Source organism: Ostrinia furnacalis, unplaced genomic scaffold (assembly GCF_004193835.3).
Source record: "Ostrinia furnacalis isolate ACB-3 unplaced genomic scaffold, ASM419383v2 OfSCF7454, whole genome shotgun sequence".
NCBI lineage: Eukaryota > Metazoa > Arthropoda > Insecta > Lepidoptera > Crambidae > Ostrinia > Ostrinia furnacalis.
The window spans coordinates 903798-919342 of record NW_021137693.1 but is presented as its reverse complement, the minus strand read 5'-3'; positions in this window follow the sequence as shown (position 1 = coordinate 919342).

The window sequence follows — 15545 nt, the reverse complement described above, 5'->3', positions numbered from 1 at the left end:
TGTATTTAATTTTTAGGTCTTAATTTCAGGTTGAAAGCTTACAGTTAAGTCTAGATTTTTGTGCTTAATCTAGATGTTCCAGAGAACTCATAAAAACGAGGAGCAAATATTATTAGGTAGGCATTGTCAAATAAAATTAATAATGTACAAATTTAATATTGTCTAGTAAGACTTTGCCAACCCTTAGAAAATGTGTAAACCATTATAGGGAAACTAGTGCGTAATTCGTAGCGCCACTGCTACGGTTTGTATACTACGAACATGCATAAGACGCTACGGTGCTACGGTTTTGTTACGAAGTTGAGCATTGACGTCATTGTAGCTACGATTACATTAGAACAACAGACTCTGAACATTGTGAACATATTATTATAAACCGTTTTTTTTGTTTATCTACACACTTGGATCATTTTAGTATTGACATATTCGACTAGATTTCTACAGTTTGTGCAATCTACGAGGAATTTATGGATGTAAATCAACCCTATAAGAAATAGCACCGAGTAACGTCTGCTCACGCGATCTCCCTCGTAAAACAGGGAAATGCAATGGGAAAAGTTTATTGGAAGATAAATGTATCAGATAAATATGATGGATTTTTAATATTCAGCAAAACATTTCTGAAAACAACAACACTCGTTTGATTGATGTAGGGAGACTTTATGAGATTTGTTTCTGATTTGTAAGAACAAAGCTTCTGTTAATAAGTGTTACACGTGTAAAATGATCATATTGTACACGTGTGTAATGAATAATGATGCACGTGTAAAATAATATTTGTTTTGTCGCACAGTAATATAAATGGGAAAGATTGTGAGTATGTTTGGTACTCTTTCACGCAAAAACAGCAAAATGGATTTTGATGAAACTTGACGGTTAAGTTTGCTTGTACAGTCGCGGAATGAAAAGGTTCGTCACCTTAGTGTCGGTTTTCGCTTGCACTAGGTACTGTAAGAGTCAAACCTGCTAACATAACAGTGCAAGAAACAGTGCTGCTAACATTTAAATAAATATGACGTTTGCTAACGAATAAGGTTTTGCTTGTTTATTTTTCTATCCCATCAGTGCAATGCAATGATGACATTGACCAATTGACAATAGTTTTTTTTATTTAATAGAAATAATAATGGCAGGTTGAACCAACAAGAAGGTTTTAGTTTATCAATCATCATAATCTTCTTGACAAGATAAATCGTCAAACAACTTTGATCTGAATAATTTTGAACTTTACTGACGAACAGTTAAAGATTATTTTCTCTAACTCGAGATAATTCTGTAACATAGTTTCAAAAGGTAATATGTGCTCGCGATTCGTTGAAGGAATCAATTTGAAAACTGACGAACCTTTTCATTCCGTGACTGTACATCAGAATAACATGTAGCCAGCGAAAAGAAAATATTTTTTATTAAGCATTTTAAAAATGGTTCTACAACTGGTTATAAGAGGTAATTACACGACTGTACTGATGAACGAAAGACATGACATGGGCAGGCCCCCCACAAGGTGGACGGATGATGGTGAAGGTCGCCTCAACCTGGATGCAGGCAGCGTAGGACCGGTCGTTAAGGAAATCCTTTGGGAGAGCCTTTGTCCAGCAGTGGATGTCATTTGGCTGAAACAAACGAACGTAACGACTATTCAGACTTCGGTGGCGCCTCTTGTTCCCACCATTGTAATTCTTGTAGGTGATCGCTATAGTAATTAGCCAATACATAGTTATTGGCCAACTTGCCTAAAATGAAAAGAAACAAGCCTAATGGAACTTATTAAGAGAGGAAAAGAGACAAATATTTTTTCTGAGCAATACGCAGTCCAATGTAGTAAATATTTTTGTCTCTTACTTATTAACAATCCAATATGCCAATAACTATGTATAGGCTAATTACTATAGAAATCACCTACAGTTTCACTGCCAATGAAACCTGACAAGTTAAGGTTAAGTAAATAATATAGTTAAACTATAAATAGTTCTCTAATTAATGTTCAGCAAATAAAAGAAACTCAATCTACAAAAGATACCTTTGATAAATCACACGTAATTAATCGTCTATTATCTTGTACCTTTTTCAACATATTTGGCGTGCTTGAATATAGGGGAGAGTTCGGTATATTGTACCGCCGGGTAAATTGTACCACCCTCATATTTCGTAAAGTATTTATTAAATGTCTGTAACTTCAACACTCAGCGATACACAACTAAAATCAATTAATATCGGCCATGTGGTTTTTACCGTGACAACAAACACGTGTGTTTTATTTTGAAAAGTATTTTGTCATTGTTTTCAAGTAACTTTTGACAATACATATTTAGATTGTAATTTTGTTAAATTTAATCACAGGGTGTTTCTAATTTATTATTTAGAAGCGTAAATTAGTGTGGATTACAATTATTTGAAACATTTTTCGGTATTTATAAGCTATATTTTTTACCGATTTTTTAAAAGCACTATCACCTAGTCGGCTAAATTGTACCACATCAAGTTGTATGGAACTTTACCAAAGGATTTTGAAATTTTTTTTAGTAAATCATATTTTGAAGTTATAATAGCGTAGTTATGTTTGACTAACAATAAATGAAAGCAAAAGACTGGCAAAGTAGATTAGGTACAAGTGTGCGTTACGATAATTGGATTTACAAAACTTGTACTCAAAATCGTGATAACGTGTAAAACAATATCGATTGTCTATGTTATTAACTACTGTTCCTCTTCGTTTCCTAATTTGTTAAGAATGTATCGTATAATATTTTGCCATAGTTTTTTTAAAGGCTTGAAATTTATTGAAATCCAATTTAGTAACCCTGTGGTACAAATTATCGAACCGGTTGGCTAAATTGGACCGAAGCTCTGAACTCGTACTTTGTTGATTTGTGCTAAATATACAACAATCATGTTAATTAATACTTATGAAATAGTAAGTTGAATAATGTATCTTTTATTATATACCATGGACATTAGCAAAAACAAAAGAAAACTATGTGTAAAATGGGATTGAAAAAAACTGGTCCAAATTAGCGGACTCTCCCTTAATATTTCCAAGTACTTATCTAAACTAATTGCTCGTATCTTAACAAACTTCAAAAGTAAATATCAATTCTTTATCAGACTTAATATCTCAATATTTCATCTTAGTTTGAAATGAGTTATAATACCTACTCCTACTTTATCCAGCCATCTTTATGTAACTACTAATGTCTTAAAATGAAATTATTTATTAAATTGAATTATTAATAAGTAATATCTTTCTGTAACACACAACAGTAAAAAGTGTAATGTAACTGAGTAAATATACTACAACTTTGTTTTTAGATTTTCGTACCCAAAGAGTACCAATGGGTCTCTATTTGACTGTCTGGGGACTTTAAATATGCTGAACCGTAATAAATAGAGAGCTTAAAAAAAATACTTTAGGTACAGGGTGGAATTTTGTAATGCCACCTGGAGGGAAAGTATTCTTAATATTGTAGATAGAAAAAAAATCTCAAAGAAAACATTCCTTTATTTTTGAAAAGAAATAGAACTGCATTCAAAGATTTCCAAGAACTTTCTTGCCACACCCGGGAATTGAACCTAAAATCTGTTAAAAATTACACCCTGTATTTTTATTGCATCCATCGTTAGGGGTAAGTATAAGGATGAAATCTCGCTAACAAACTTGATAAATCAAATGAAAGGAAAACCATGAAATCTTATATTATTTTAATTGTTTACAGAAAATTTTATGCCATGGTGGTGAATTTCCGTAAAAATTTAGAAAATCTTTAATTTTCTTTTCAAAAATGAAGGAATGTTTTCTTTGAGTAAAATTTGCTATCTACAGTATTAAGAGTACTTTCCCTCCAGGTGGCATTAAAAATTCCACCCTGTATATGAGTTCGACTCTCACTTGACCTTTAAATAAACTGTCAGTGCAGGTCAATTAGCTCATCCTAGATCTCGTTTACTCAATATCTGTCAAGTAAGTAACGCTCCACAGCGTATCTTCCATCTCGAAAGGATGTCATCTATCATAGGCCTTAGGCTTGTTTCACACGAATCACAACTTTCTACGCCACAGCACCGTCGCGACAAAACGTGGTCAAGCTCGTGGTTATGTGAAAATTGCTGTATTTGTGGTCTAGTGATAAGATCACCTGCTTCAGGCCCAGAAATACTGGGTTTGATTCCCAGTGGGGGCAGATTTTTCTATTCAGTTTGGTTGGTTATCGTCATCTTACCTATGTCTGTCGCTATAATAACAACAACAGCATTTTTATATTCCGGCAGTTGAAGGTAAGATAGCCAGTTCTGTGGTAGGTAGAGGATTTCGGGTGATTTCCCCCTTAGGCCTGATCATCACTTTTCATCAGGTGAGATGCAGGCCAAGAGCTTACTCGTTGTGGATAAAAAAATTAACGTGTGAATTGAGTGGTGCCCGTCCACGTGATGAGGTTGTGGTACATGTGAAACAAGCCCAATAAAACTTACCTGCGTACCATTTATCACTTTCTAAGCGAACAACATGACATTCTCAGACCTCTCCCAATCGTTTATATTTCTCAAACGTCCAGAAGACCCTTACATAATGAGCCGATCGACCACTCGCCGAACCTATTTCCGTATACCAACGAGCATTTCACCAAATTGACCCGCGTGACTTGCTATAACTAGGCGCTGGGTTAGTACTGGTGCACACTGGGAGGGAAATTATACGTTAGTTGATTTTTTAAAATCATTCTTTTAGATTTTTAGTTGGCCGATAAATTTATTGGTATAAATTGTATGAAGAATCGGTCAAATCAAATCGGTGTAATGTGCGCGATTCCATACATGCCCATACTGATCAACTGCCCGACTAAACTATCGGCCGACGAAAAATCAATGATCTGCGCCTAGGCTTAATGTGAACAGTTAATAACTGGAATTCACTGCCTGCTGATGTCTTTCCTGAACACTTTGCATAGGTAATCCAGACATAGGCATCTACTGGGCACGTGGACACCACCCTAACTGCATCTTACTTATTTCGGGAAACTACCTTTTTACCTTTTCAAAAGTGTTTGTGTGTTGCCATATCTCGTAGTAGTGGGAATTTAGTAAAAAATGTTACCTACCATTATTTAGGAGATATAAAGTTAAATAATGACGGAGAGCAGCTAAGTGAGGCGGTGGAAAGAAGGAGTTAAGGGGAAGGTAGGTAAGTCTTTTGTAACCTTACTTCAATAAAATTAGCATTCATCGTCTGTATTTCAACATTTAAGACCAAGAAGTTGTATACAATACACAAAATATTTAAGGTGCCTAAAGTGCCTATGTTACAATAACCATAGAGCATAAAAGTTCAATGCAATATTGAAGGACTATAAAAAAAGAATGAACACTTTTCTGTTCTGAAACGAGATTACTAATGCTTTAATACCTAAATATTGCCTAAACAACACACTTTGATTGCTTTAAGACATTTAAATTATACTTAATGGATGCAGTTTACAAACAACCACATTATTACGAACCTATCACGAAATAAACCCACAAACTAATGCATTGTCTAAAGCCAATGAACTCGGTGTGTCTGGCCTTTACAATCGACTGGAGGTCAAAGTAATAACATCACATGAACCTATAGTGTATAGTACCTATAGTACCGCCCCGACTTTGTATGAGTTGTTAGTTTTAAAATGCCCTCAGCCTACGTTTACGAAAAACAGTATCTTCAAGTTTTTACGACGCTGTTCAATGTTCAGTAATGTAAGCGCGTTCGCCTCATTTTACCAGTATTGTGTACAGTCCTGAACAACTTTCACAGTCAGTTTTTAATTATGTAAATCATTAAAATGTAAACGAGATGAAAGTTCTTTGAATAAGCAAACTTTGAATGGTAAATGTGATACGTGGATTACATTAAAATACAGTTATTAATAACACATTTTAATTTTTATTAAATGAAGTATAAAATAATGAAAATATAAATTTCATGAGCCGCATTTAAGATTTTCAATATGAATAATTCCAACAGGTTTAATTATGAAATTCTTTACATACTTCATTAAAAATATTTTAATTTCATTTGGTAGGCGCGAGTAATTTTATTACGAAAATTAATGCTCCTCATTTTCATATTTCGTTGGTATTGCGTATCGTGGAAATATTTTATATACCTACTTACCGCACAATTTAACACCAAATTTTATATGTATAATCCGTTTGTATTGGTCTTGCCCTACGTAATATTTTTATTTAACCCTTAAGTAACATCCTTATTTTTGGTTACACTTTGAACACCCTGGGGCAAAAAATTACCCCAAACGGAAATTGAAAAATTTTAAGTAAATATTTAAAATAAATTTAATTTTGTGATTTACAATGTATTAATGGACTCACTGAATCATACGATTGCTTTAAAAGAACGTCTATCTAGCGTAAAGGAACACCTTAAATCAATCATAACAAAAAACAAACAATTTGTCATTAGCAACTAATAGTCTCCACAATGGTCTTCTAGAAAAATCTCGGAAAGTTATTGTGGGAACCAAAAACTTACACTAATCGGACATTAAATAGATGTTTTATGCATATTTTAAACACAAAATGAAATAAAACGAAAATTTCTGGCTTTATAATAAAGCAAAATAAAAAAACTATTTTTTTTATAAAATTATGAAAAAATGACTAAAAATATTTTTTGTTTATTTTATTCCTAATTATTTTTTTCAAAACACATCAGACCCGCTGAATTACTACGTAATTATCACTTTTGAGCCCTATTTCTGTGTCGAATTTATCAACACTCTGTTCTGAGGGGATGTCTTCAAAGTTCGAAAAGTATCATGTAAATCAAGCTCTAATTATCTCTCTGCATTCTAGAGACAATGTGCTACTTAATCGTCATATAAATATTTACTCATTTTGTTTCAATGTTGTAAAAACCTATTAATAACATGTTAGGTGATGATAAATTAAAGTATGCGTAACTAACACCCTGGGGTAAATTTCTGCCCCACCTGCCTGTAAAAGCCAAACGGATGATTTTTTTCACATCCCGCATCTACGAGCTTAAAGCGCACACTCTGGATTGAGAATACATAAAACGACATTGCACTAGCTACGCTAGAAAAAAAGTTTTGTAAATTTTTATGCGCCTGGGGTAAAAAATTACCCCACGGTGTTACTTAAGGGTTAAGAAAAATATAATAATATGAATCTATTTAATGAAAATAGAAAAAATATGTTCATATAAGTAGTACATTTTCTCGTATCTGTAGTACCTACCTGCTTTACTTTAGTATTGAATGGGACAAGATGATATGTATATCATCTTAGTATACATATCATCTTAAACAACTTAGTATTAAATGTATTTAATACTGTAGGTAATGAAGTTTGTGCCCAACTGTACTGTCTTTAGTTTTACAGCGTCTAACTAGATGTTCATAGGTATTCAAGCCGTTGTTATTTTTGGCAAATTATTTGCTAAGATTCTACTAGAATTTAAAGCGTAGTACAGCCCAAAAATAGTATTAGACAATATTGATATTTAAATAAATAAAAGAATAAATAAATAAAATAACTGGGTTATATTGTATGATATATAAATAAATAAAATATCTTTTCGGTTACACTAAGTCATAAATAAATACCCATCGATTATGGTATGCTCTATACTTTACAAATAAAGAGTTTTTCATTGTTTCTCGGTAAGAATCCTTACACGAATAATGTTTCGACCAGAATAATATGTAATTGTAGGAAAACGTATACATACATACTGAACAATTCAAAAAATTACAAAATTACATTTCTCAGTAACAGTAGATTTCTACTTTAAAGTAAAAAAAAACACACTTAAAAATGTTTGTTTGTAGCTCTAGGTCATTTATTTTCATTATCATACTACTAAGTACCTACACTTAAAATTGTAGCCACGTACTTGCTTTAAACTTCTATCCAGTTATAATATTATAGCATTTTATAAGCAGCATAAACATTCTTAATCACAATTTAAACCGCAATTTGGAGTCCAAAATAAACCGGCAGATAAACTTTCACCCCAATTAGAGGAATGGCCGAACAAAAATGAGGGTACATAATTAAAAGGCTTGAAACTGTTATTGTCACGCGGGCAGTTAAACAATAATTGTTGACAACCAAGTTAAAATTTGTTTGCACAAAATATAAATGTTTTTGTTTATAATTGAGTCAAGCTACTTACTAGAAAAACGCCGCCGCCGTTCCCAAACGATGCTTGCTTAAGTGATGCAGCAAATCGAACGCACAGCGTTGAATAGAGGTCTATCATTGGTTCGTTTGTGACCCTGTGTGTCAACGCGCACTGTGAGACCTCATAGTAATGTTTGTGAATTCGGGCGTAAGAGTTTGTACTATTTAATTTTTTGTTTAGTTTATCTATTTTATAGGTGTCAAACGTCATGCTGCAAAGAATAACAATAAAACAATAAAATGACCTAAGGCTAAGGCTGAATAGCACAACGTAACTTTAACCGTAACTATCGATAACTGGTGTTATTTGTATTCAGTTAAAGTAAGATGATGCAACTCAGCCTTAAAGTCCATAACGTTAAACGGAATAATAAAACGAAAGTAAATTAAATAAAAACGATCTATTATTTGGTTTCTCCTATACTTTTCCATTTCGGTAAATGGCTTGTTCTTCACTTGGAATAAACCGATTTTTCCAAGACGTTTTTGTTATACTTACTTTTACTTTATTATAAAGGTCCCATAAATCAAAAAATCAAATATTCGGGGGCAAGAAAAATGAAACGAAAGCCAACTTTCCGATGGCAAAACAACCATCAGTGGTCGAGTCACGCGCCAAGAGTTTTAAAAGTAAATTAATTTCAATGTGATATGCATACTCAATGTCACAATAGAGGTACTTAGAGAAGGATAAGTCCTCTTAAGTGGTTCTACTGTAAGAATTCTATTTCTGAATAATATTTTTTGAATCTTTTCGCCGAGTGGTTCGATAGCTACACACTCTTCCCGTGGATGTCATAAAAAATTACTAAGGGTCATTAAAAACATCAGGCCTCCCCAACCAGTCTTGTCACCATTTTTGCCAAGTGTGAACTCCTCTTGTTCAAGGCCAAATCCTTAATTTTGTTTTCTGCACACTTTGCATCATACAAAAATGCCAACTTACTTATGGAGTAAACTGTTTCCTAAACATGTAAATAGATTGCTTAGAGACAGGGGGCATCAGCTACTTATACCAAAAATAAAATTGGCTAGTGCTAGGGGCTGCTTTAGATTTGCCGCTGCAAAATTTGGAATGACCTGCCACCACCGGTTCGCGCCGCATTGGATCTTACGCTACCGACCTTCCGCAAAAGATGTCGCAACTGGCTGCTTCAAGAGCAATCTCTGGCACTGGCTAATTATAAGTTCACATAGCAATTTGTAATTTTAGGAAATTGTAATTTTAAGTACCTATAAATTAATATTTATTTATTTACTTATGTATATCTTGGCTATGGCAGAATAACAGGGTTTGTGGGTCTCCTGCAATCACTGAGTCATAGACCTTTTTGTCTCTTATGATTTTTTGTATCTGTGAAAAACTGTAAATGAAACCTGTTTTGAGACAAATAAATACTTTCTATTCTATTCTATTCTATTCTAATTTGCCTCTCATGAAATTAGAGCTAGTCAAGTTTCTACAGTGGCGGAGACTAAATGACCTGATCATGGTAGTATGATACCTATTTATTGCTATTTTAGTGTTACATGTGAAGTGTGTCGACCATTTTGTCATTGAAGCACCATGATAGTATAGCCATTGGGGGTTTCCTCAATTGCACCCACCAGTTGACGCCACTAGCGAGTAAATTCTAGTCAGTTGCTTGTAGCTAAGACAGTGGCGTCAAATGGTGAGCACTGAAGCACGTCGCATTGCAATCACCAAGTTGGCGCTACTGTGGCACCGTTAATAAAGTCCTATCACTCGCCGGTGGCGCCAATTGGGGAGCGCATTTAAGGGTTGTAGATGACCTACTGAAGCTACTTATCTTGCGTGAATACTTAATACAGTGAATCATTGTGCGATACGGGACGCAATCAGTTAACCGATTAATTATTTATTCGACTCATGGCAATTGCAACAAAATTTATTTGCAATTAAAAAAGTTACAGCCTGCCGCGATTTCAGTCCAATTTATTTTAATTGAAGCAACAGGTTTAACGATTGAGGCGCTGCGGTTAATATAATACAGTTAATGGCACAATAATTATTGTCATTGCTGGAGTAATTGGGTATAATTGAAAAAAAGGTACCTACCTTAATACCTTACCTTACTAGGCTTTATTAAACAACTAGCTTTCCGCCCGCGGCTTCGCCCGGGTGGAATTTTGTCTGTCACAGATAAACTTTGTCCCGGGAAAGGACATAGGACTATCCTATGTCCTTTCCCGGGACTCAACTCTATCCCTATGCCATCATCAAAATCGGTTCAGTGGTTTACGCGTGAAAGCAAGACAGAGAGACAGACAGACAGAGTTAATTTCGCATTTATAATATTAAGTAGTATAAGTAGATAATTATGAGCTCAAGGGAATGGAATATGTGGCATCTTTGACTTACAACGCCTGCTTGAATATCGGTCTGCCATAAAAAGAGTTTATCGCGCGTGTCAAATTACTTAGCGTCGTTCGTATTGCAATTTGTTCTATGTCAAAAATGACAAGTTTACAGGAGAGTAAAAAAAGAGCGTACGGAAAAAAATCTTTTAAGACACCAAAATTTTTTTAACTAATGTTTCCTAAGCAGTTTGTTCTTTTTAATATAAATATAAAAGTCTCCATAAATAATTTATATTTTGTTAGAATTTTTTTTGAATTTTTGTCATTGAACAAATTGCAATATGAACGACGTTAGGCTGAGTTGCACCACCTAACTTGGACCGTAACTATAACGATAACCGGCGTTTTTTGTATGGAGTTTGACAGATTTTAGATGTTTGTCAAAGTTAAAGTAAGATGATGCAACCCAGTCTTAATTGATGTAACTCGTATGTAGTTTTCACCAATTATTTACTCTATTTTATTCATGAGGAATACAGAACAGATGCGGCGAAGAACTCTGTTTCATAATATTATGCTAGAGATTTTGAAAAGAATAAGGCAATGGACTTGACAAAATATGATAAACTAGCGGCCGCCCGCGACTTCGTACGCGTGGACCCCGTTTTACCCCCTATGGGCCCGTTCCCGTGGGAATTTCGGGAATTCCTTTCTTAGTGCACCTCTACGGTACCTAAGCTACGTCCCTTTCAAATTTCAAGTGCCTACGTTTAGCCGTTTAGGCTGTGCGTTGATATGTCAGTCAGTCAGTCAGTTTCTCCTTTTATATTTTCTTCTTCTTCCTCGTTCCCTCACTGATGAGGATCGCGACCACAGATAGTTTTCCTCCACAGACTGCGGTCAAAAGCTGTGTGTTTTATATTTTAGATAAATGGTAATAAATCAAGATAAATGGAAAACAGCAAAATAGAACGCATCCTACCTTCAAATAATAACACTCCCACTTAACAGGTACGGAACTTCAGACAATCAATGAAGTTGTAAGCTTGTTTGAGATTGGCCCCGAGAAAGTTGTTGAGATCCCACGTAGGGTGAAGGTACCACTAGTCGACCACACACCAACATCAGTGTGCAAAAAAAATATTACCAAAATTAAGAAACTATGGAATCGAAAATATTGTTTTTTTTTTTTATTATTAAAAAGACAATCCATAAGAATTACCTATCAGTCAAAGTCTGCTGCTATTGGTTTGCACATAGTGGGACATTATGAATAAAATAAACTCTCTGTGACATTTATAAAATCTTTCATTTTTAGGAAATTATTATTATAAGTTTGCGAGTACATCCCCTAGTAAAACTCTAAAAAGCGATACTAAAAGCACTAAAAATAAATTAGTTTTTCTAACCATAAAGGCGCTTAAATAGTCAACTAGTGGTACTTTTACCTTAGTAAGTTGAAACACTAGCCATTATTCTTCTCACTCTTATTGCGTTGGAATAGGGTATACAATCGAATTCCATGTGAGATGGCTGGGTGTGTACGTGAGGCTTGATTTGAAAGGCCTTCCGTACGATTTGGTTAATCACCGTATACGTGTTGGTTGGTACTATACAGCCGATTACGTGCGTTTTACGTTGGTAATAAATTCGAAAAAGTAGGTAGGTATTATCGATTACATAGTAAGGAATCGAATATAGTAGATCTCGTTAAGTAGAGTTATGCCCGTTTTCACCATCAATCCCTAATTTCTAATTGACCCCTATGGTAACACCATAACAGGAATTTTCTTGTCATAGGAGTCACTTAAAAATTAGGGATTGATGGTGTAAACGGGCATTAGTCAATTTTTTAGTTTACAACTTTAAAGAAAGTCCAGGAGAGTCTTAAAGTGATGGCTGTTGAGATATCCTGTTGCGTTAGGATCAAAATTAGGATCCGTTGCTGGTTCGAATCCTGCTGAGGACAAATTAAAAGTTTAATAAGCACAAGAATATTTATTTGAAGTACCTAGTTTTTTACTAGTATAAAATAAAATCTGTAAGCTTAGGGGAAGAGTTTTGTGTAATAGCTTATGAAAAATAATAATTTTATTAACATTTTACTGTTATGTTACGCGCTTGTTATTTCAGCTAAGAAAAACAACAGTCGTGTTAGAATAAAATTGAGGATTTACTTATTTTTTGTGTTGATAATTTTGCTATCACGTTCCCCTAAAAAATAGTCGACCTATTATCTAACCCTTAGAACACTTGCCCTATTATGGTAACAAAATCCCGAAGAATAATGATCCGCATTAAAATTCTAACAAGATTTGTGCGCCTGCTCAAATTATTTTACGATACCAAATAGCACATCCAATTTACCATTACATTATTAAATATTGGGGTGACTTAGTACAGAAACCTTTACATGGGTTCCGTACAAAAAATTTGAAGTCCCATGCTATTTTTTTTTATTCATAAAATCACACTATGACCTGAAGGATTTTAACAGATTTGTAATTTGTGGCAATTTTATTTAACTGCAAGATAATTTTATTTAATGAATAAATTAACATCTTGGCAAAATTTTCACACACCTGTCTATTATATCAGACATAGAAACATAATTATATTATGTAGAATTTTGTAGAGCAAAGGTATTATTACTTACAACCACCTACCAAACATTTTATTTTAAGCTCAAATGTTTCTAAAACAAAATACCAAATATGTTTGTTATGATTGAAAAACCGACCCAAAACCATTCATGCGGGACCCCAAACACTCCCCTTTTCTATAAAGTTATAAATGTCAAAAAAGAATAACGTGCAATCGTTATGGCCACGAAATCTCAGTAAACCGAAGGGAAGTAACAAACTAAAAGGAGGGAGAGATTGCGTTTTAAACAACACCATAGTAGGGAAAGTCCATAAAGGTTTGCCACACTGGATGCGGTCTGCGGTCAAAGTGAACGCAGCCTGCATCATGCGAGAGCAACGTTATCGGTCTCTATACACAGAAGCGACGATAGCTGAACGGTGAAGGTGTCGGACTGGCCGACTCGTGTTCCGATGAAGGCGGGTTCGATCCCTGCCGCCGCTCTACTATTATGGTTCACTCAACTCGTACTACGAGCATATTTAGCTTATCACGAGGGGTTAACGGGATTATTGGTGATTTGTATTTATTTACAAATTCACCCACAAGGTGGACCGACGACCTCTTAAAGTTAGCGGGAAGGCGCTGGATGCAGGCCGCCACTATCCGGTCATTGTAGAAATCATTGGGGGAGGCCCATGTTCAGCAGGTGGACGTCCTATGGCTGAAATGATGATGATGAATGATGATTTTTTTTATGAAAAAAAATAATAAGATTACAATTTTGTATTGATGCGATCTGACAATACGTGAACCTGACCGCAGACCGCATTTAGTATGACAAGTGCTTAAAAGAGGAATGCCTAACGTACACCGAGGGGAGATATTATAAATGTTTGCTATTCTATATTAAAATTGCTCCCTTATGAAACATTCTTACAAGTTGCAGGAATGGCATGGAGTATCAGTAGTGCATTAAGTTTACCATGGAGATTTTGTTATTGTCTTTTGTATTATAATTTATTCGAAGGGAAATTAAGTGAGATACGTATTCAGAACGTAGTAGTAGCTTAGTAAGATGAAGTTTCATAAAAATATCACGAGTCATCCGGTACCTAAGTAATCAAAATAATTGGTTTTTATTCCTACCCACACGAGCTTCTGCGAGTATAAAATTTATTTAAAAAGTGCAACTGAATTCTGTGTTAAATAAATAAAAACTAGATTTTATTTTAATAAAAATAAGTGAATTACTAATTAATTTATTTAGGTTATCATGTAACCTAAATAAATTCCTGATCAGATTTTCTAGCACAATACTAGGTATATACCGAGTCGTGAATATGCAAAATATGATAAAAATAGAATAAAATAAAATAAAAAATAAAAAATGTATTTATTGCCTTCGAACCATTAGACATAGGTACATGATAAACACTTAAATGTCAAAATATCATATCTCGGTTTCATCAAAATTCTTAAACTATCTTCACCTAAGCTGGGGCAAGAGGTTAACAATCCAACACCAAAGGGCAAGGGTTAAACTCAAGCGTCCTAGTAATTTTGCACCCCAATATAATTTTTCGGGCCCTGTCTTGTTTGTAGTGTTGTGACTATTGCTATCGATAATGTCTCATGTAAAGTGATCTTAGTACAATTTCCGAAAACATTTTAATTGTTATTTCTCTTATGTCATTTTTTATTGTTTACTATTTTTATTCACAAAATGAAATAACTTAATTATTGCTGAGTTGCTGAGTTGCTTAATTGCTTAGTTGCACCATCTTACTTTAACTTTAACAAACGTCAAAAAGCTGTCAAACTCCATACAAAAAGCACCGGTTCCGTACAAGTTACCATTAAAGTAAGATGGTGCAACTCAGACTTACTTGCTGATATGTATCTAATCTACTTACCGCTCGTTGTACTCTTTCTGAATTTGATACTTGAATATGAGGCAGTAACTGGCTAATATCTGAAAAAGAAGACCAGTATTTATAACTTATGATAATTATTATCATAATGCATTTTTTCGTATCGCAGAAACAAATTAAAGAAACATACTACAAATTATGACACATAAGTCACATAAAATATTATACCATGGGTATGCTAATTTCAACAGGAACTTATCGATGTCGACACTATCGACAGTCGTACCTCACTACTCATGGCCCCACTTGTGATATTGCATATCTCCAACAATAACATCCCGTCGCTTCCCGTTGACCCTCCGGTTCCCATTTTATTAGAACGCGAACGCGACGGAACAATCTTAGATTTGATTGCGGATAACTCGGTATTATGTTACAACTTATTGCGGATTAGATTATCGAGTTACAAACGAGATTGGTTAAGTTTTGGCAATTTTAAATTTTCTTCATTGTCTGATAAATGCGGAATTCTGCGGTAATAAGTTTATTGAGCGGGGTTTCGTGAGCTTT